A 23,128-nucleotide genomic window follows, 5' to 3' on the forward strand; every position below is an offset into this window, starting at 1 on the left:
AAAAGAGCACTTAAGACAAGGCTCTCGTTAGTTCACCCTGATCTACATGAACAGGTAGAGAGCAGACGGCTTCAACAAAGTGCATACCATGATAGTGCAAATGTGTCACACGAGATTGAAATCAATGATCCTGTATTTGTATTGAATTATGGACAAGGTCCCAAGTGGCTTCCCGGCACAGTCGTGGCCAAAGAGGGGAGCAGGGTGTTTCGGGTCAAACTTTCAAATGCACTCATTCACCAGAAACACTTGGACCAAATCAAACTCAGATTCACAGACTATCCTGAGCAACCCACCTTGGACCTTACCTTTTTAGATCCCCCAACACACACACCAGTGGCAACCGGCACCGCGGTTGACCACGAAGTAGAACCCATCATCCACAGCAGCCCAGCAGGATCCAACACACCAGGCAGCCCAGCAAGGCCAGCTGCACAGCAGCCCAGCGAGGGCACAGCAAGTGATTCAACAACACCAGCTTTCACACCGAGACGATCAACCAGGGCAAGAAGGACACCAGATCGACTCACATTATAAATAGTTACACTATTGACTTTTGGGGGCGGGGGGGGGGGGGGTGTGGGGGAGTGTTGTTATATATGTAAACTTGTATTTACTCTGTACAGCCACCAGAGGGCTTATCCCCTGGAGTCCCAAGGGATCCCATAATCCCTTGGGAGCACAGGTATTTAAGGAGGCCTCACAGGTTGGAGAGGCACTCTGGAGACCTGCAATAAAAGACTAAGGTCACACATTACTTTGAGCTCACAGTGTTCAGTCTGACTCTTTCTCCATAAATGACAGGGTTGGTGATTGCCCCCACAATGCCAACACGTTGAGCTTGGATTTGTGCCCGATAGTGGGCTTTGAGCGGCTCCTGTTCTTGCATATGCAGTCGAGTAGTCCCTTGATGGCGAACTTCAAGTGGCTCCCGTTCAGCAGTGCCCTCTGTTGGTGGGCAGACCTTATGTTCATACATTACAGAATTAATCCACACACTTCTTAATGGCCTAGCATTGGCAGCTTTACCAAGCCAAAAGTTGTTGGGGCGTGGAATTTAAAAACATAAGGAATAGGAGCCGGAGTAGGCCATTTGGCCCCTCGAGCCTACTGATCTTTTACCTCAACTCCACTTTCCTGCACTATCCCCAGATCCCTTGATTTCTGTAGTATCCAAAAATCTATCGATCTCTGTCTTGAATATATTCAATGACTGAGCATTCACAGCTCTCTGGGGCGGAGAATTTCAAAAATTCACAACGCTTTGTGTGAAGAAACTTCTCCTCATCTCAGTCCTAAATGGCCGACCCCTTATTCTGGGACTGTGACCTTTAATTCTAGACTCTCCAGCCAGGGGAAACATCCTCCCAGCATCCACCCTGTCAAGCCCTTTAAGAATTTTATTTGTTTCAATGAGATCACCTCTCATTCTTCTAAACTCTAGTGAATACAGGCCTAGTCTACGCAATCTCTCAGGTACAGAGCAGGAAATGTGATCATAACTGGAGTTCTGCTAGTGATGAAAACCTTAATAATGTTAATAAGTAATGCCTACACAACACAAGGCATGAATTAAATCCAAAAATGGACCTGTATTTTGAAAATCAGACGTGTGGTGTCTGGCTTTCATTTAAAAAAAAATCAGCTACTCAAAACTGTCTGGCGGCAGCCTACAAGGATTTGGCTAAAGACCTTGCTGTTGGCAATTTCTATTGGTTAGGAAGTGGTGCATAGCACAGGGAGGGAGAGATCACTCAGAAAATAATAGGAGGGAAGAATTGAATTTCATGGGTTTTAACCCACCTTTTATGTTGCAGGAGAAAGTAAGTGCACGGGGGAGTAGTTTAAGCCTAAGCTAATTCATTTATGTAATAAAGGACAAAATGTAATTTCTTAAATCTGCCACCTTGTAAAATAAACCTTCCCATCAGCCCATGGAGACCCATTCGGCAGGGCCTCAAATTCACTGAGGAACTGCTCAGTTCATGACAGCCATGAACATTGACTGGCCGGCACTGAATCGCCATGCCTTTAACACCTCTCAATCAGTACTGAATCTTTCCTTAGAAACATGACTGATGGCCCTGGACCGTCTGAAGCTAGTTGTGACAGAGCTCATTACTGATGCCAAGTAAGCAAAAACCCTTTGGACTAAAATGGCACATCTCGATCAGGCTACAGAGGGAACATTAAAATTAAGAATGTATTTTCCCTAAGTAGGATTTACTGTGGCATATTCCTAATAAAACCTCACTGTATATACAAAAATCAAGCACTAATCTTGTATTTTTTTTGTTGCAAGGTCCAACATTTATTGTTTTCAGCTCAGGCTAGATCTGCATTGTCTGCCAATGTCGTATGGCAAATACATCAGAAAGCACTTTGTTATCTGTATTATCCACCAAGTATTTAAGACCGTGAATATACTGAATGCACAATGTGTTTTTTTTCTTTAAAGTGTATAATAATAACAAGTAATTTCAAGCCTCCCCTGGTGGTGATGTGGGATTCTAAACTTCCATCTTTTGTTCCTCAGTCCCTCATGAAATGATTGTTCACTCGTCCTATTTTAAATCGGTTGCTATGATAAGTCATTGATGTCACCTTATCTCGATGCCTCAAAAGCTGCTGTGTGGAGCTGAATGTAAAATTGGGCTCGAAATTCATCAGGACGAAAAGTCCGCCCATTTCTCAGTGGTATTCCAGCGGTGCGTTGTTTAAAACCACTGGAATACTGCCGAGACCGAAGAGCGCTAGTTTGTGGAATTTCTTTTGGCGGTATGCGAGTGATATGTGAGCAGTGTGCAGCGGGTGATCAAGATCGACTTTCTTGTCGATGGGCACTGCACTGTGCATGTGCAATTTTTTTTTTCCACAGATGCTTTTCCCCGTGATTTCGAGGGTCAGGAGTCACCTGCGCAGAAAGTTGAAGTCGAGGGAGAGAGAGTGAGAAGGAGCAGCAAGGTATTCAAGGGTCAGTTGGTTTAATCACAGATTCGAGAGTCAAAAAATATTAACAAATAATAATTATACAATATCAACAATAATACATATTTTATAAATCAAAAATCATATAATAAATATAATATAAATATAATGGAAATGCTGAAAAAGAAATAGAAGCGCAGGAAAATCGAGAAGGACGGGAGGTTGAGGGCACCCGCCTTCGACGAGACGGAGCTACCCGCCCTGGTGGGGAATATCACGGAGAGATACTCTGACTTAACGAAGGGTGGTCGTGGAAAGCCTCCCGCCAAAGGAGTACAACAGAATATGGGCCGAGATCGGGAAGGCTGTGTCCTCCACAAGTACCATGGTATGCACCGGAGAAAGATACCGTAAGAGGTGGAACCACCTGGTGAGGGTAGCAAGAGTAAGTAATGATTTTATTTATGCACCCCCCCATGTGCCATGTACCACGTAGGTTCAGTGTCACACGGATGATGTTATTTATCCCAAGGTTACGGCGATGTATTCGTGCTTTCAGGCAATGACAAGAGGATCAACGCAGTGTTTTGGTGTGTATGTGCATGCATGGTTAAATGGATTGAAGATTTTTACTTTCATTTGCTTCACTTTCTACAGAAGAAGACATCTGCAATAGCAGCTGATCAGCGGTGTACGGGGGGAGGACTCCCAACGCAAGAACCATTGATAGAGAGAGAGATCCGTGCCCTGTCACTGGTCGGGGATAGCAACCGTGCCACCACCGGGGTTGGAGCTGACCCACCGACACAGGATGGTCAGTTCAATCCAGTCCCTGGTCTGTGTTGCGGTCCTGTAATGTAATGTAACTGTAACTGTAATCTTGGCCTCGTAGTGTAATGTAAGTTTATTGCACTGTAATGTTGGGCTCATGTGATGTACTGTAATGTTGGGGGCATGTAACACAATGCATATTATCATCATCATAGGCAATCCCTCGGAATCGAGGAAGACTTGCTTCCACTCTTAACATGAGTTCGTAGGTGGCTGTACAGTCCAATACAAGAACCACAGTCTCTGTCACAGGTGGGACAGATAGTCATTGAGGGAAGGGGTGGGTGGGACTGGTTTGCCGCACACTCTTTCCGCTGCCTGCACTTGATTTCGGCATGCTCTCGGCAACGAGACTCAAGGAGCTCAGCGTCCTCTCGGATGCATTTCCCCCACTTAGGGTGGTCTTTGGCCAGAGACTCCCAGGTGTCGATGGGGATGTTGCACTTTATCTGGGAGGCTTTGAGGATGTCCCTGTAATGTTTCCGCTGCCCACCTTTGGCTCGTTTGCCGTGAAGGAGTTCCGAATAGAGCACTTGCTTTGGGAGTCTCGTGTCTGGCATGCGGACAATGTGGCCTGCCCAGCGGAGCTGATCAAGTGTGGTCAGTGCTTCAATGCTGGGGATGTTGGCCTGGTCGAGGACGTCTGTCTGCGATATGTAATGCAGTACTGCAGCAGTGGTGGACATTTAAGTAAGACTGTGCTGCGTCACTGTACTCATGTAATCCTGGCCCCCTCCCCTGGTGCCAAGCATTTTTAAATGTTGTTTTTTACTTCCAGATTCGGAGGATTCAGACCAGACCTCCGCAGAGAGACCAGACGACAGACCCACTGCCTCCACCTCTGGCATCACCCAGCCCTCTCCCAACTTCACCCCTGCCTGCCAGAGATGATGAAGAGGAAGAGGAATAGCCGCTGATCCTGGAGCTGGTGGAGGTGGGAGTGGAGACGGAGGAGGATACACCAGTTCCATGTGGGCCAGCTGGAAAATCCTCCACCACTGACTCTATATTCAAGGGATTCCCCCATGCCTTCTCTGATTCTGTGGGACCAAATGGTGCGCAGCAACTCACCCCCAGTGTTGCAGCGCCTCTGGCACAGCGACGGAGGTTGATGCAGAAAAGATCGGTTGCTGTAGGTGCATACCAGGACATGGTGCATCTGTCACAGGCCAGCGTCGACAAAGGTCGAGAGCCGCTCAAGGCCATGGCTACGATACCCGGAAACATCGAGGAGCGATCAGAACGACAGTCGGAAGATATATTGTACCTGATCACCGCGATGGAGCGAACCGCCGACTCCGTCGATGCCATGCGGCAATCAACGGGATCGGGTTATGGCGCGGCATCCCCCGTGCCACAGTAGTCGGGTCGACAGCACCTGATGGTGTTGAGCTGACATTATCTTCCAGCCCTGAAGCCATACCTACCACATGACGAGCTTCTCCTGAGGCCCCGTTCATTGCGCCTGCAATGTCTGACCCCCAACGACAGCAACAGCCCTCGGGGTGCAGTGCTGCACGCCGGCTTGGTACCACCACGGGGAGGTCCGGGCTCAGGGGCAGTGGGAAAGGGAAGGGCGGGAGTAAGAAATGAGGGAATAGTCCCAAGGGAATACACAGTCGAGGTCGAGGATAGTGAAGGATCTTTTGTTGTAGTCAAGTGTCATTTAAAATAGTTGAAGTTTGATTTTTTTAAATTTATTACAAGTTTTTAAAGTTGTTCAAAGTTATAGTTAAAGTTTTACAATTTTTACATTTTTACATAAACGTTTCAATTGAATTTAAGCACTCTTGTACAGTGTCAAACCTTTGGGGTAATAGTCATCAAGGTCCCAAAACGCAGCTCTCCACATTCAAGCAAAGCGTTCATTTATGAGCTGCTGACGTAACATTTTGCAGTGACATACGCTCCGCGAGCCCTCTGCTGTAGTGTTGGAGGGGTTGAGGGGGGCGGGGGGGGGGGGGCGGGGAGGGGTTGGTGCCATGGGTTCATCTGGAAGCTCCTCCTCATTTTCCTCTTCTTGCTCCTCCATCTCCTGCACTCTCTCCTCAGATGGTCCCGCAGTCCCCTGTGGCAATTCCTGTCCCCGCATGATTGCTAAATGATGCAACATGCAGCACAGCACGGTGAACTGAGCAACCTGCTCAGGGTGGTATTACAGCCTGCCTCCCGAGTGGTCCAAGCATCGAAAGCGCTGCTTCAGCACTCCAATTGTCTTTTCGATAATATTACGTGTGGCTATATGGCTCTTACTATATCGTTGCTCAGCTTCTGTCTGAAGGTTCCACAGGAAGGGGTCAAGAGCCAGGTGGTGAGACCATACCCTTTGTCCCCCAGCATCCAGCATTTACCTTGTGGCTCAGACTTCACCAGGTCAGACACAGTGCTCTCACACAAGATGAGCGCATCATGGATGCTCCCTGGAAAGTAGGCATTCACTGCCATTATGCCCTGCGTCTGGTCGTAGCCAAGCTGCACGTTGAGGGAGTGGAATCCCTTACGGTTTCAGTACACCTCCACCTCCTGTAATGGTGCTCGCAGGGCAATATGGGTACAATCAGTAGCACCCTGCACCTTGAGGAAGCCAGCAATGCGTGAAAATTCCCTCTCACTCTGTGCCTCCCTGATCATTGGGAAGTTTATAAATTCCATCCGGCGTGCATACAGTGCTTCGGTTACCTGTCGAATGCAGCAATGAGCAGCATACTGAGAAATACAGCATATATCCCCAGCTGATGCCTGAAAAGAGCCACATGCAAAAAAGGAAAGTGCTGCAGTCACCTTCATCTTGCAGTAATGTTGGTGGTACTGGGCTGCAGGTCTGCCTTAATGAGCTGGCAAATCTCATTGATCACCTCTTTTCGGAAGCGCAGCCTTCGACCGCACTGTCAATCGGTCAGATCCAAATATGAGCGCTTCTCCCTGAACACCCTTTGGGGGTAAAGCCTCCCCCTCCTCATCAGTCTGCGACCTCCTCCATTACCCTGATAATTCTGTTCAATAAACCTTCTCCCATCTGGATCCTGCATTGGACAGGTAGTCAGCAATACAGGCTGAGATAGTACAGGCCCCATTCTTTTTAAATCTCCAGAAGCTCCTCAACTATCCTGAGATAAACTCAAATGATTTTTCAATGAAAAAAATATTAACTGAAATGCCTTCTATCTTAATAATGTACTCCATACCAATAAAAATTACCTTTCCCACTGTAAATCCCACTGTAAAATAACTGTTCACCTCAGAAATACTGAGGTGCTGCTTTTGCTGACTGTCCCCAATTTCAAAATGGCGGCACTGAGCACTACCGCCCATTCCCGCCCACTCACGATCGAGTAAAACCACCTTTTCCAGGACAGTATGCAGCTCCGGTGGTATGTCGGCGGTATGCCGTGAAACTTGCACCTTTTGGGCGGTATGTGGGCGGTCCTGCATGGCGGACAGTGTGCATACCGCTCAGCGATATGTCATTGATGAATCTTCCGTCGGCAGTATGTACCTGTTTTTTGACCAAACTTGCATTTTGGGCAGTAAGCAGGCGGTAGTGGGCGGTATGTCGATGAATTTAGGGCCCAAAATGTGCTATTTTAATTCTGTGGATTTGTTTTAACTGCTTTCCTTTTGACACTGGACTGATATTTCCTGTAACTTTTTTTTTGTCCAAATGTTGGTTAGGGCTTGTGATTTCTCTGGTGTAAAAGCTGAACTGTGGCTATCCGATAAATTGGTGAATGTGTCACAGGAGCAGCTTTAGTTTGTGATGTAAAGTTATGGCTAGTGCTCGAGTTCCAGTCCTATAGAACATTAAATATAAATGCTTGCCTTTGTGAATGGGAGGAAGCCACATGTCAGGCTGATCATTTGGCAGCCTCATCCTGCCAGTGCAGGAACCACACCAGATGGGCCATATAGCCTGGTAAACCACAGAGTAAACTTGAATCAGGTTTACACAAGATCAAGCCCATCCGAATGCTCGCCTGTCTCCAAAGTATAACTAGACGAACTTTCATCGTTGCAAGATAGAACGGGGTAAAAATTTGTTGTGAGCGGAAGGACAAATCAGGCGGTATTGCATCGACCGCTCATTTTACTCCCCGCCTGATGTTCCGTTCCACTGATCTCAGTAGAGCAGGATATCAGGTGGGACAAATAACGGGTGGCCAAAGTGATACCGCTGTTTTGCACTTCCGCCCAAGGTGAATTTCTACCCCAATATCTTTTTATTGTCCATTTTCTTCTCCCCTCACAGACTACTCATAAGAACATAAGAAATAGGAGCAGGAGTAGGCCATTTGGCCCCTTGAGCCTGCTCCGCCATTCAATGAGATCATGGCTGATCTTCTACCTCAACTCCACTTGCCTGCACTATCCCCATATCCCTTGATTCCCTTAATTCCCTTGATTCCCTTAATATTTTATGTCGGGTAGAATGTGGGAGGTCAGCCAGGAGTGAGTTGGAGTAATCAAGTCTAGAGGTAACAAAGGCATGGTCGAGGATTTCAGCAGCAGATGAGCTGTGGCAGGGGCGGAGACGGGTAATGTTACGGAGGTGGAAATAAGTGGTTTTAATTATGCCGTGGATATGTGGCCGGAAGCTCATTTCAGGGTCAAATATAACACCTAGGTTACAAACAGTCTGGTTAAGCCTCAGGCAGATGCTAGGGAGAGGGGTGGAGTTGGTGGGCAGGGCACACAGTTTGTTGCGGGGACCAAAGACAATGGCTTCAATCTTCCCAATATTTAATTGGAGAAAACTTCTGCTCATCCAGTACTGCAAAGTAAATCTTTCATTACTGTCTCAATGTTATGTCTTAACCCTAACATCAGAAGAGGTCCTTTTTATTATCCCACACCCGACAACATCTTTAAGGCCTCTTTGAATGAGAATTCTATTTTAGTGTTAATTCATGCTGATTTAATGGCATGTTTGGGCTATGGATTTATATTCGCAAGGAGTCAGATTGAAACTGCCCAAAAGTTTCACAGGACTTATGACCAGCATGTTACAAACTAGGTATACCTAAAATGTACATGCTTATGCGAATTAAATTGTGATGCAATAATACTGTGTTTAAATGATTGTATTAGAGCTTGAGATAAGTAAGGAATTGATGTATAAATGTTTTACTGGTTGAGAAATGAGTATTAGCAGACAATACAATTACCCCAGGTGCAGGGGACCAGTGGTCTGTGGACAGTCACAGAAAATGGCATGGCTAAATGGTGCCATCAGACTAGTATTAGAGTAGCTGGATAGATGCTTAAATAAATATCCATATTATAATGCTAAGTTGGGATTTTGACTTTGTTTAACAAAACTGCTTGCTAAAATACGTAAGTGAACCAGTGTGTTTGAATAGAATAGAATAGAGGGTGGTTTGGGGAATTTAATGATTAATGCCATGGACTTATAATGGAATGAAATAGTTACTTTGCAGAGCTGGCTGCATGAACAGCTTTGAACATAAATAACAGATAACAAGCAGCTACGAACAATCTCAAAGCTGAAGCTGCTATGTCTCAGAAAAGATGACTCCAAACTTGGGAGGACAAGGCAGGATGAGATAATAGACTCTAGCCTTGGGAGGACAGGGCCAGATGAGATAAGGGGAAAAACAGTCCTGAGCATGCCGTGAAGCCATGATATTCTATCCTAGGTCCACCCCTGAAAAGAGTATAAAAGACCTGAAAAGCCTCCAGCACAGACGGTGGAGTGGAGAGCTCCCAAGAGTGGATCCATGCTGACTTTGGTCTAACACTCTTGGGTAGTTCAGAAAGAGAGAGCGAGAGAAGAATAGCTGTTCGCGCACGTCAGCTGTCCTGTTCGATCCGGACCAGTATCTTCTACTTGTCACGGTCGTATGTTTTTGCTGTTTAATTAGTGTGTTACATCCATCTTAAACGCCAAATAAGCATATCATACCCACCATATTGGTTGCAGTTCATCCTGATTATTCAAAAGTACCAGAGATAAATTAATCACTACAAATTAGCGACTCGGCTGGGATTCGAATCTGCAATCTTCTGATAGCGAAGTCAGAGAGGAGACTTTCATTTCAATAGCTTGGTCTAAGGTTTGAACCCAAGACTCAAACATGAGTCTCCCACTTCACCCAAATCCTCTCCTTGAACTTGAATTTGTGATCTTCAGATTTGAAGCCACATTGTTCAATTGTTATCCGAGTATCCTAGCTGTGAAATAATTAATATTAACCAATGGCACAAACATTTGTTCACATTCGCAGAAGACTCCTAAAATGGATAGCACTATTAACCCATTACTTTATTTCTGTGCTGTCAATAAACTGTTTTTAATCTGTCTGAGATTAAGGCATGAAGTATGACATCAGATGGAGGCAAAGGATGCAAATCATAGAATGATACAGAACAGAAGGCGGCTGTTCGACCCATTGTGCCTGTACCAGCACTTTGAAACAGCTAATTAATCCCACTCCCCTGCTCTTCCCTCATAGCCCTGTAAATATTTTTCCTTCAAGTATTTATCCAATTCCCTTTTGAAAGTTACTATTGAATTTGCTTCCACCACCCTTTCAGTCCGTGCATTCCAGATCATCATAACTCACTGTTACCTCTAGTCTTTTTGGCTATTACATTAAATCTGTGTCCTCTGATTACCGACCTTTCTGACTTATTCACTCTATCAAAACCCTTATGATTTTGAACACTTCCATCAAATCTCCTCTTCATCTTCTCGGCTCTAAGGAGAACAACACCAGCTTCTCCAATCTCAGTAACTGAAGTCCCTCATCCCTGTTACTATTCCAGTAAATCTCTTCTACACCCTCGCCAAGGTCTTGACATCCTTCCTAAAGTGTGGTGCCCAGAATTGAACACAATATTCCAACTGAGACCTAGCCAGTATTTTGTAAAGGCTTAGCGCAACTTCCTTGCTTTTGTACACTATGCCTCTATAAATAAAGCCAAGGATCCTGTATGCTACTTTAACAGCCTTCTCAATGTCCTGTCACCTTCAAAGATTTGTGTACATACACCCCCCCGGTATCTCTCTTCCTGCACTCCCTTTAAAATTGTATCATTTAGTTTATATTGCCTCTCTTCATTCTTCCTACCAAAATGCATCACTTCACACTTCGCTGCATTAAATTTCATCTGCTATGTGTCTTCCCATTTCAACAGTCTGTCTATGTCCTCCTGAAGTCTGTTACTATTCTCCTCACTGTTTACGTCTTGTACTCCCAAGTTCTGGTCATTAATATGTATCAAAAAGAGCAGTGGTCCCAATACTAACCCCTGGGAACAGCACGGTACACTTCACTCCAGTCTGTTAAATAACTGTTCAACACGACTCCCTGCTTTCTGTCCCTTAGCCAATTTTGTATCCACACTGCCACTGTCCTTTTCATCCCGTGGGCTTTAACTTTGCTACGACGTCTATATGTACAGTAATGTTTCCAAGACAAAAAAAACAAAATAATAAAACAAAATTGGTCTGGACCTATATCCTCAATGGGGGGGGGGGGGGGAGGGGGAGGTGGTTGCTAGTGCTGTTAGGGAGGGTTTAAACTAGCTTGGTAGGGGGGTGAGAAGCTAAGAGTAGATTCAGAAGAGAAAGAGAAGAAAAGCTGGAAATGGAAGACAGAAAATTAAGTGAGTTTGGAAGGCAGAGGAAACAAAGGCTAGAAAATAGACAACAAGGGAGCTTGGCAGTGCGAAATGGTATATACTTCAATGCAGGGAGTCTAGGAAATAAGGCAGATGAGCGGTGGGCACAGATAGACACGTGGGAGTATGATATAGCTATTACTGAGACGTGGCTGAAAGAAGGGCAGGAATGACAGCTCAACATTCCTGGTTACAAGGTTTTCAGACGAGATAGAGAGGGATAAAAAAGGAGGGAGGGGTCGGTATATTGATTAAAGAAACAATTACAGCTGTGGGTAGGGATGATATGTCAGAAGGATCATCAAATGAGACCGTATGGGTTGAACTGAAGAACAAAAAAGGGGCAATTACTCTGCTGCGAGTGTGCCATAGACCCCCAAACATTCAGAGAGAGACAGAAGAGCAAATATGTAGGCAAATTTCTGAGCAGTGCAAAAACCATAGGGCATTAATAGTAGGGGATTTCAACGACCTTAATATTAACTGGGATAGAATTAGTGTGAAAGATATAGACTGAGCAAAATTCTTAAAATGCATTCAGGAGAACTTTTTTAGCCAGTACGTAGCAAGCCCAATGAGAGGGGGAGGTTCTGGACTTAGTTATAAGGAATGAAGCTAGGCAGATGGTAGAGCATTTTGACGGTAGTGATCATAATTCAATTAGATTTAGGGTAGTTATGGAAAAGGACAAAGATAGACCAGGAATCAAAGTTCTCAATTGGGGAAAAGCTAATTTTAATAAGCTGAGATGTGATTTAGCCAAAGTGGACTGGAAACAGCTACTTGAAGTTAAATCAGTGTCAGAGCAGTGGGAGGCATTCAAGGAGGAGATAGTGAGGGTTCAGAGCAAGTATGTTCCCTTAAAGAAAAAGGGTGGGACTAACAAATCTAGAGCCCCCTGGATGTCAAGGAGCATACAGGCTAGGATAAAGAAAAAAAGGGAAGCGTATGACAGATACCAAGGGCTCAATACTGCAGAAACCCTAGAGGAATATAGAAAGTGCAGGGGTGAAATAAAAAAAAAAACTCGGAAAGAAAAGAGAGGGTATGAAAAAATATTGGCAAGTAAAATCAAGGAAATCCCAAAGATATTTTATAAATACATTGAGAGCAAGAGGATAATTAAAGAAAGAGTAGGGCCTTTTAGGTAACCTGAATGTGGAGGCGGAAGACTTGGGTGTGTTTGGTGGTTCTCAATGAATGCTTAGCGTCTGTTTTTACAATTGTCATTGCAATCAGGGAGGAGGAGTGTGAAATATTAGATGAAATAAATATAGTGAGAAGTTTTAAGGGGTTTAGCATCTTTGAAAGTAGATAAATCCCCAGGCTCGGATGAAATGTATCCCAGGCTGTTAATAGAAGTAAGAGAGGAACTAGCAGAGGCTCTGACCATCATTTTCCAATCCTCTCTGGCTACAGGTGTTGTGCTGGAGGACTGCTAACGTTGTACCTTTGTTTAAAAAGGGAGAAAGGACCGAGTAATTACAGGCCAGTCAGCCTAACCTTGGTGGTGGGAAAATTATTGGAAAAAATTCAGAGGGACAGGATAAATCTTTATTTAGAAAGACACAAATTAATCAAGGACAGTCAGCATGGATTTGTTAAGGGAGGGTCATGTCTGACTAACTTGAATTTTTTGAGAAGCTAACAAGGAGTGTTGATGAGGGTAACAAGGAGTGTTGATGCAGTCTATATGGATTTTAGCAAGGCTTTTGATAAGGCAGTCTGATCTCGAAAGTAAAAGCCCATGGGATCCACGCAAATGGCAAGTTGGATCCGAAATTAGCAGGAAGCAAAGGGTAATGGTTGATGTGTTTTTGTGACTGGAAGGATGTTTCCAGTGGGGTTCTGCAGGGCTCAGAACTGGGCCCCTTGCTTTTTGTGGTATATATCAATGATTTGGACTTGAAAATAGGGGTTATGATTAAGAAGTTTGCAGATGATACAAAAATTGGCTGTATGGTTGATAATGAAGAAGAAAGCTGTAGACTGCTGGAAGATATCAATGGACTGGTCAGGTGGGCTGATGGCAAATGGCATTCTGTAATGTCCTTACTCAATGGCACAAAACCCACACGAGGCACATTCTATGGACAAGGTCACTCCATGACCTGAATTTTTATTCACAGGACCAAGAAGTGATGACCCTGCGTGGGACCTCCCTTTATATACCTGGATGACTAGGTAAGGAGTGTCTCCCACAAGTTCACCCCCTGTGGTCAAGGTGTGCATTGCTTAAGTATATACAGTATTGCTTTGCAGTGGTGTTACATGGAGGTTACATACATGACATCACCTCCCCCCCCAAAAGTCTTATTGGGATCATAGGTTAAGTCTTTCAGGTGGTCTACGCTCCCTCGTGGAGCGCCGCAGTTGAGGCTCTGGTTGTTGAGCTTTGGCGTGAGTGTCTGTCACCTGTGGTGATTCCGGTCTGTCCGGGCTGACCGCCGGGACTGTGCATGCTGCTGAATATTCTTGTTGTTCGTTCACTGGCGGTGATGTGAGCACCATCTCATGATCTTCCTCGGGTTCCTCAATGTCCATGCTGAACCTTTTTTTTTACTTGGTCCAGATGCTTACGGCATATCTGCCCATTGTTAAGTTTAACCACGATGACCCTGTTCCCCTCTTTGCCTATTACAGTACCCTCAAGCCATTTGGGACCCACGGCATGATTGAGGACAAATACAGGGTCATTTATTTCTATACATCTTCCCCTTGAATTTCGGTCATGGTACTCGTTTTGGGACTGGCGCTTGCCCTCAACTATGTCGGTCAGGACTGGGTGAATGAGGGACAACCGAGTTTTGAGTGTTCGTTTCATAAGTAGCTCAGCGGGCGGGACCCTCGTGAGCGAGTATGGTCAGGACCTATAGGCCAGCAGAAGGCGCGATAGGCGGCATTGAAGGGAGGGTCCTTGAATCCTGAGCATGCCTTGTTTAATGATTTGGGCCGCATGTTCTGCCTGGCCATTGGAGGCCGGCTTGAACGGTGCTGTCCTAACATGGTTGATGCCATTGCCCGACATGAACTCCCAGAATTCGTAGCTTGTGAAACATGGGCCATTATCGCTAACAAGGATGTCCGGCAAGCCGTGGGTTGCAAAGACTACACGTAGACTCTCCAAAGTGGTTGATGTCGTGCACGAATTCAAAATGATGCACTCGATCCATTTCGAGTACGCATCTACCACAATGAGAAACATTTTTCCCATGAACGGGCTCGTGTAGTCTACATGAATACATGACCATGGCCTGGTGGGCCAGGGCCACGGGCTGAGCGGGGCCTTTATGGGGGCATTACCCAGCTGGGCACACATCGTGCACCTGCGAACATAGTGTTCCAGGTCTGAATCAATTCCCGGCCACCAAACATGTGACCGGGCAATGGCCTTCATCAGCACGATGCCTGGATGCTCGCTGTGGAGTTCCCTGATGAATGCCTCCCTGCCCCTCTGGGGCATGACTATCCGGCTGCCCCATAATAGGCAGTCAGCTTGGATGGAGAGTGTCATGTATCTTACATTATTATATATAACTGTATCCTAACATGCTATACATGACTGTAATAAGATATGACCTGTAATCACCAGCATACCTTACCACCAGGGGTGCACTTGCAAGAGACAGGTATATAAGGACAGGTCTCAGGCAAGTGCAGCATTCCAGAGCTGTGAAATAAAGGTGCAGGTCCAGAGTGACCTTGACTTCACTATATGCCTCGTGTGAATCTGTACTGAGGGGACAGGACTTTACAGTGGCAACGAGTTACGGAATTACAGAATCCAAAGAATGGCGAACAACGGATCAGATGAAAAGTACAATGCTGGAGACAATTGGGAGGACTTTATAGAAAGGCTCCAGCAAAGCATTGTAACCAAAGACTGGTTAGGAGACGACAAAGCAGACAAGAGAAGAGCCCATCTCTTGACCAGCTGTGGCTCGAAAACATACGCTTTAATGAAGGATCTGCTGGCACCCGAGAAACCAGCAAGCAAGTCGTTTGAAGAATTGAGCACACTGGTAAGAGACCACCTGAAGCCAGCGAGCAGCCTACACATGGCCAGACACAGGTTCTACAACTACAGACGCTGTGTGGGCCAGAGCATACCCGACTTTGTGGCGGAACTTCGAAGGTTGGCTAGTTTATGTGAGTTCTCCGATGAACTGAGGAGAGAAATGCTGAGAGACTTTTTCATTGAAGGAATAGGCCACGCAGGCATATTCCGAAAGCTCATAGAGACCAGGAACCTGACCTTAGAGGCAGCAGCACTGGTTGCACAGACATTCTTGGTAGGGGAAGAAGAAACGAGGTTGATTTACAATGCAGGTACGACAAATAACGAAATATCGGAACAAGAAGTTCACAGCATTAAACAAGCCGCTATCCCCACACACAGAAAAACTGGGAGAACAGGCTCTCGACAGCAGGCAGTGGCGCCAGAAGCCATCAAGGGCCACAGGAACGGCCGTTCACACTTCATCAACCCACAATGTGAGCAATCAACTACAAACTGAGAGAAGATCAAGAGAGATCAGCCAGACACAGCTCATTCTTTGGGAACAATGGAAGCAGTCTGTGCTGGAGGTGTGGGGGTGGGCACTCATCAAGGGGATGTCGATTTCAGCAGGCTGGTTGCAGGAACTGTGAAAATACAGGGCATTTGGCCCACATATGCAAAAAAAACGGCAGCTCGGCTGGTATACAAATCGGATGGGTCGGAAAGCGGACCAGAAGACAGTGGGGACAGTACTCGGGACACCGACGTACAGCGGGTCAACACGATCAATGGCTGCTGCTCCTACAACAGGATGTCTCCGATAATGATGAGGGTCTGACTCAACGGGATACCTGTCAACATGGAGCTGGATACGGGAGCGAGTCAATCTCTCATGGGCGCTCAACAATTTGAACAACTGTGGCCGCATAAAAGAGACAGACCAAAACTCACAAGGGTCGACACCAAACTGAGGACCTGTACCAAAGAAATCGTACCAGTCCTCGGCAGCGCCATGCTCTCTGTCACACACAAAGGGACGGTGAACCGACTTCCCCTGTGGATTGTCCCCGGAGACCCCCCAGCACTGCTGGGGAGAAGCTGGCTGGCAAAACTAAACTGGAAATGGGATGATGTCCATGCCATGTCACTAGAGGAACGGACCTCCTGCTCAACAGTTATAAAGCGATTTGAACATCTCTTTCAGCCAGGTGTGGGCACTTTCAAAGGGGCCAAAGTGAAAATCTACATCACACAGGATGCTAGACTGGTCCACCACAAGGCCAGAGCTGTACCCTATGTGATGAGGGAAAAGATTGAACACGAACTAGACAGGCTTCTGTGGGAAGGCATTATATCACCTGTGGAATTTAGCGACTGGGCAAGTCCCATCGTCCCAGTCATGAAGCCTGATGGATCCGTACGAATCTGTGGGGACGACAAATCTACCATAAACAGAGTCTTCCTACAGGACCAGTACCCGCTGCCCAGAGCAGGGGACTTATTTGCCACATTGGCTGGAGGTAAACTTTTCTCAAAACTAGACCTCACATCTGCGTATATGACGCAACAATTGACCGAGGAATCCAAGCTACTCACCACCATCAACACACATCGAGGCCTTTTCATGTACAATCGATGCCCATTCGGCAGCAGGTCAGCAGCTGCCATATTCCAGCGCAACATGGAGAGTCTGCTCAAGTCCATCCCGGGGACGGTTGTATTTCAAGACGACATACTTATCATGGGCAGGGAAACCGACTCCCATCTCCGTAATTTGGAGGAAGTACTAAAGCGGTTGGATCGGGTAGGCCTACGAGTCAAGAAATCCAAGTGCCTGTTTCTTACACCCGAGGTTGAATTTTTGGGCAGAAGGATTGCCGCTGATGGAATCCACCCAACGGAGTCCAAAACAGAAGCAATTCGCCTGGCACCCAGGCCCCGGAATGTCTCAGAACTGCGCGCCTTTCTCGGGCTACTCAATTACTTTGGGAACTTTATGCAGAACTTAAGCACGCTGCTGGAGTCTCTCCACGTGCTACTCAGGAAGGGGTGCGATTGGTTTTGGGGGGACGCCCAGGACCGCGCCGTCAATAAGGCACGCAACCTTCTGTGTTCCAACAGTGTTTTGACTTTCTTTGATCCGGGTAAAAAGCTAGTTCTCGCATTGTGTCAGCATATGGGGTCATTTGCCTTTTGCAACAGATCAATAGTGCGGGCAAATTACAGCCCACAGCTTATGCCTCCAGGTCACTTTTGCGGGTGGAGCGCGGGTACGGAATGGTAGAGAAGAAGATGCTCACATGCGTGTACGGTGTCAAAAAGATGCACCAATACCTTTTCGGGGCCAAGTTCGCATTAGAAACTGACCACAAGCCCCTCACGTCCCTCCTATCCGAGAGCAAGGCAATAAACGGCAACACCTCGGCGCGAATTCAACGGTGGGCACTCATGCTGGCGTCCTACGACTATACCATAAGGCACAGACCAGGCACAGACAACTGTGCCGATGCGCTCAGCAGGCTACCCCTGGCAACCACAGAAGGGTCTGACAAACAGGACTGTGAGATAGTCATGGCAATCAATGCCTTTGAGTCCACAGGTTCGCCCATGATGGCTCGCCAAATCAGAGCCTGGACGGCCAGCAACCCCACGTTATCCTTAGTAAAAAGATGTGTCCTAACCGGTGACTGGGCAGAGGCCCGCGATGCCTGCCCCGAGGAATTAAAACCCTTTCACAGGCGCATGCATGAGCTATCACTACAAGCAGACTGCCTGATGTGGGGCAGCCGAGTAGTTATGCCTCTGCGAGGCAGAGAGGCATTTGTGCGGGAGCTCCACCGCGAGCACCCGGGGATCGTTCTCATGAAGGCCATAGACAGATCCCACGTCTGGTGGCCTGGTATTGACACGGACTTGGAGCTCTGCTTCCGAAGGTGCACCATTTGTGCCCAACTCAGCAATGCCCCCAGGGAGGCTCCCCTGAGCCCCTGGCCCTGGCCTACCAAACCGTGGTCGCGGGTGCACGTAGACTACGTGGGCCCATTCATGGGCAAAATGTTCCTCGTAGTTGTAGATGCATTTTCAAAGTGGATCAAATGCACCATTTTAAACTCGAGCACAACCTCCACCACTGTGGAGAGCCTCGCAACCATGTTTGCAACGCACGGAATCCCTGACATATTGGTCAGTGACAATGGTCCGTGCTTCACCAGTGCAGAATTCCAAGATTTTATAATTGACCACGGTATAAATCACGTCAAGACGGCACCGTTCAAGCCGGCCTCCAACGGCAAGGCGGAGAAAGCAGTGCAAATCATTAAACAAGGCATGCTTAAAATCCAAGGTCCCAAGCTGCAGGGTCGCCTGTCGCGACTGCTGCTGGCATACAGATCTCGTCCGCACTCATTGACTGGGATCCCCCCCGCGCAACTGTTGATGAAAAGGACTTTAAAAACAAGGCTCTCATTAATCCTCCCAGACATGCATGAAATCGTTGAGGCAAAGCATCGTAAGCTGACTGAGTACCATGACAGAAATTCGAGGAGGAGATGGAATGAGATAGGGGACAAAATGTTTGTACTAAACTGTGGCAGGGGTCCCAAATGGCTTGCAGGGACAGTAACGGGCAAAAAAAGGAAACAGGCTACTGGTAGTACAAATGGTCAATGGCAACACATGCCGGAGGCATGTAGACCAAGTCAAAAGCAGGTTTACCAACAACACTACGGAACCAGAGGCAGACTACAATGTGGAACTCGCACCACACCTGGTGGACAGACAGAGGGAACAACCTGAGGAAAGGGCAATCACAACAGACAGCCCAGGCGAGTCAACAACAATCACACCAATCGAAACAGACAGCCCAGGCGAGATACCAGCAACCACACCCAAAGAAAAACAGACACCAAGGCAAACAACTGAACCACAACTCAGACGCTCCACGCGAGAACGTAGACCACCTGAGAGACTGAACCTATAAAGACAATAAGACCTTGGGGGAGGGTGATGTCATGTATCTTACATTATTATATATAACTGTATCCTAATATGCTATACATGACTGTAATAAGATATGACCTGTAACCACCAGCATACCTTACCACCAGGGGTGCACTTGCAAGAGACAGGTATATAAGGACAGGTCTCAGGCAAGTGCAGCATTCCAGAGCTGTGAAATAAAGGTGCAGGTCCAGAGTGACCTTGACTTCACTACATGCCTTGTGTGAATCTGTACTGAGGGGATAGGACTTTACAGAGAGCTCATCCATCCATCTGTGAAACGGTCTGACCTCCTCAGGGCATGCTCTGTGTGCAGGCGCCCAATCCCCAGTCAGGACACATTTCTTAATCAGGAATAGGAGGGGATCTCTGTTTGTCCAGATTTTGATCTGGCGGGCTGTGATGGGGGAGCCTGCGCTGTCAAAGGCATCAACAGCCATGACCATCTCAGCGTTTTGTTCCGCTGCCCCCTCGGTGGTGGCCAGTGGAAGCCTGCTGAGCGCATCAGCGCAATTTTCAGTGCCGGGCCGGTGCCGGATGGAGTAGTCATAAGCAGCCAGCGTGAGAGCCCATCGCTGTATGCGAGCTGATGCGTTGGCATTGACAGCCTTGCTGTCTGACAATAGGGATGTTAGTGGCTTGTGGTCCGTTTCTAATTCGAACCTCCTGCCAAAAAGGTACTGATGCATTTTTTTTACATCATAGACACATGCGAGTGCCTCCTTCTCAACCATCCCATATCTCCGTTCTGCTTGAGAGCGCGACCTGGAAGCATAAGCCACAGGTTGTAGTTGGCCCTCAGCATTACTCTGCTGCAACACGCACCCAACCCCATAGGACGATGCATCACATGTCAGAATCAATTTCTTACAGGAGTTGTACAGGGTCAATAACTTATTTGAACAAAGTAGGTTCCGCGCCTGATTGAAAGCCCATTCTTGACAGTCACCCCAAACCAATCACAACCCTTACGCAGGAGCACATGAAGCGGCTCCAACAACATGCTTAAGTTCGGCAGAAAGTTCCCGAAATAGTTCAAGAGTCCCATAAATGAACGCAACTCCGATGTGTTGCCGGGCCTGGGCGCTCGTCGAATCGCCTCTGTTTTGGATTCGGTGGGCCAAATCCCATCTGCAGCAACCCTCCTGCCCAGGAACTCAACCTCAGGAGCCAAAAACACACATTTAGATTTCTTGAGTCGCAGGCCTACCCGGTCCAGCCGGCGTAGCACCTCCTCCAGGTTGTGGTGGTGTTCCTCGGTGTCACGACCCGTGATGAGGATGTCGTCCTGAAATACGATTGTTCCAGGAATGGATTTGAGCAGGCTTTTCATGTTTCTTTGAAAAATCGCGGCCGCTGATCGAATGCCAAATGGGCACCTGTTGTAAACGAACAGTCCCTTGTGCGTAGTGATGGTGGACAGTAGTTTAGATTCGTTGGCCAGTTCTTGGGTCATGTAGGCTGAAGTGAGATCCAACTTGGTAAACAGCTGTTTACCTGCCAGCGTGGCGAATAGATCCTCCGCTCTCGGGAGCGGGTATTGGTCTTGTAGGGACGCCCAATTGATAGTGGCCTTGTAGCCACCACAGATCCTGACAGAACCATCCGCTTTTAGGACGGGAACGATGGGGCTCGCCCAGTCGCTGAATTCAACGGGCGAGATGATGCCCTCTCTCAGCAAACGGTCCAATTCGCTCTCAATTTTCTCCCGCATCACATACGGCACCGCTCTGGCTTTGTGATGCACTGGTCTGACGTCCGGGGTGATGCGTATCACTACTTTGGTACCTTTGAATGTCCCGACGTCAGGTTAGAATAGTGACTCAAATTGTTGTAGGACTTGAGAGCACGAACTTCGCTCCACAGATGACATTGTGTGCACATCCCCCCATTTCCAGTTCATCTCAACTAACCAGCTCCTCCGCAACAGTGCGAGACCATTGCCTGGGACAATCCAGAGCGGCAGTCGATTCACTAGCCCATTGTGTGTGCCAACATTGCACTGCCGAGCACCGGAATGATTTCTTTAGTGTAAGTCTGTAATTGTGTCTCAATACGTGCTAATTTGGGTCTACTGGCTTTAAGTGGCCATAGCTTCTCAAATTGCTGAACGCCCATGAGTGACTGGCTGGCCCCAGTGTCCAGCTCCATGCATACAGGGATACCGTTTAATAAAACCCTCATCATCATTGGTGGCGTTTTGGTGTATGAACTGTGAATATTCGCCACATGGACCCGCTGAACCTCGGCGTCCATCGATTTGCCCCAAAAGTCATCCTGCCCTCAAAGAACCCTCTTCTGGTCCATCCACCTCATATATTAGTCTGGTTGCAGACTTCCTGCACGTTCGAGCTAAGTGGCCACTGAGATTTCAGTTCCTGCAGACAAACTGTTGAAATCTGCAAGATCTAGCTGAGTGTTTTCCCCCACACCTCTTAAGTAACCTATTAGTGGGTGTCAATGGCCCCATCCCGGGCCGCATTGTCCACTGTGATGGCGTAAATGTCCGTTCAGCCTTCAATTGCCTCTGTTGAAAACCTACTCTGGGGTCTATTGCTGCTTGGGGTGTGTCGAACTGCCCTTGCTTGCCTGCGGGGCTCTGAGCCGCATTTGTGATATTGACTTCCTGATCCCCTGCCGCGTTGGAGGCAGAATTGTGCGTGTATATTATTTTGGTTTCCTCCTCCCCCGCCATGAAAATCTGAGTATTCAACGCCGCCACTTCCAAGGTCAAGTCCTTGGTCTCAATTAACTTTCTGAAAATCCCGGCATGACCGATGCCCTCAATAAAGAAGTCCCTCAACATCTCCCCCCTGCAGGCGTCTGTGAACTTACAGAGGCTGGCCAAACGCCGGAGGTCCGCAACGAAGTGCGGTATGCTCTGTCCTTCATGACGTCGGTGAGTATAGAATCTGTGTCGGGCCATGTGTATGCTGCTCGCCGGTTTGAGGTGCTCTCCGATTAGTTTGCTGAGCTCTTCAAAGGTTTTGTCCTCTGGCTTTTCGAGTGTTAGTAGGTCCTTCATGAGTGCGTAAGTCTTAGGTCCGCAGCTGGTCAGCAGATGGGCCCTTCGCTTGTCGGCCGCTGCATCTCCCAGTCATTCTTTCGTGACAAAGCTTTGCTGGAGCCTCTCAATGAAATCATCCCAGTCCTCACCAACACAGTACCGTTCCTCTGTGCTACCTGTGGCCATTCTCGTGGGTTGTTGATTCCCGTTTCTCATCACCAATGTAATGTCCTTACTCAATGGCACAAAACCCACACGAGGTACATTCTATGGACAAGGTCACTCTATGACCTGAACCTTTATTCAGAGGACCAAGAAGTGATGACCCTGCGTGGGACCTCCCTTTATATATCTGGATGACCAGGTAAGGTGTGTCTCCCACAAGTTCACCCCCTGTGGTCAAGGTGTGCTTGGTTAAGTATATACAGTATTGCAGTGGTGTTACATAGAGGTTACATACATGACACATTCAATCCAGAGTAGTGTGAGGTAATGCATTTGGGAAGGGCTAGCAAGGCAAGGGATTACATAATAAATGGGAGGACACTGAAACGTATAGAGGAACAGAGGGACTTGGAGTGCATGTCCACAGATCCCTGAAGGTAGCAGGACGGGTAGATAAATTGATTAAGAAAGCATATGGGATACTTGCCTTTATTATCCGAGGCATAGAATATAAGAGCAGAAGGTTATGCTTGAACTGTATAAAACACTAGTTAGGC

At 47.2% G+C, this 23,128-nt stretch overlaps 1 protein-coding gene across 2 annotated transcripts in view; it reads right to left on the minus strand.

Moving 5' to 3' along the window:
- Nucleotides 1-23,128, minus strand: part of LOC139279356 (bone morphogenetic protein 7-like) — a 95,965-nt gene that overhangs the window by 57,608 nt on the left and 15,229 nt on the right. The gene's annotated exons all lie outside the window — the stretch shown is intronic.

The sequence above is a fragment of the Pristiophorus japonicus genome, chromosome 14 (assembly GCF_044704955.1).
Source record: "Pristiophorus japonicus isolate sPriJap1 chromosome 14, sPriJap1.hap1, whole genome shotgun sequence".
NCBI lineage: Eukaryota > Metazoa > Chordata > Chondrichthyes > Pristiophoridae > Pristiophorus > Pristiophorus japonicus.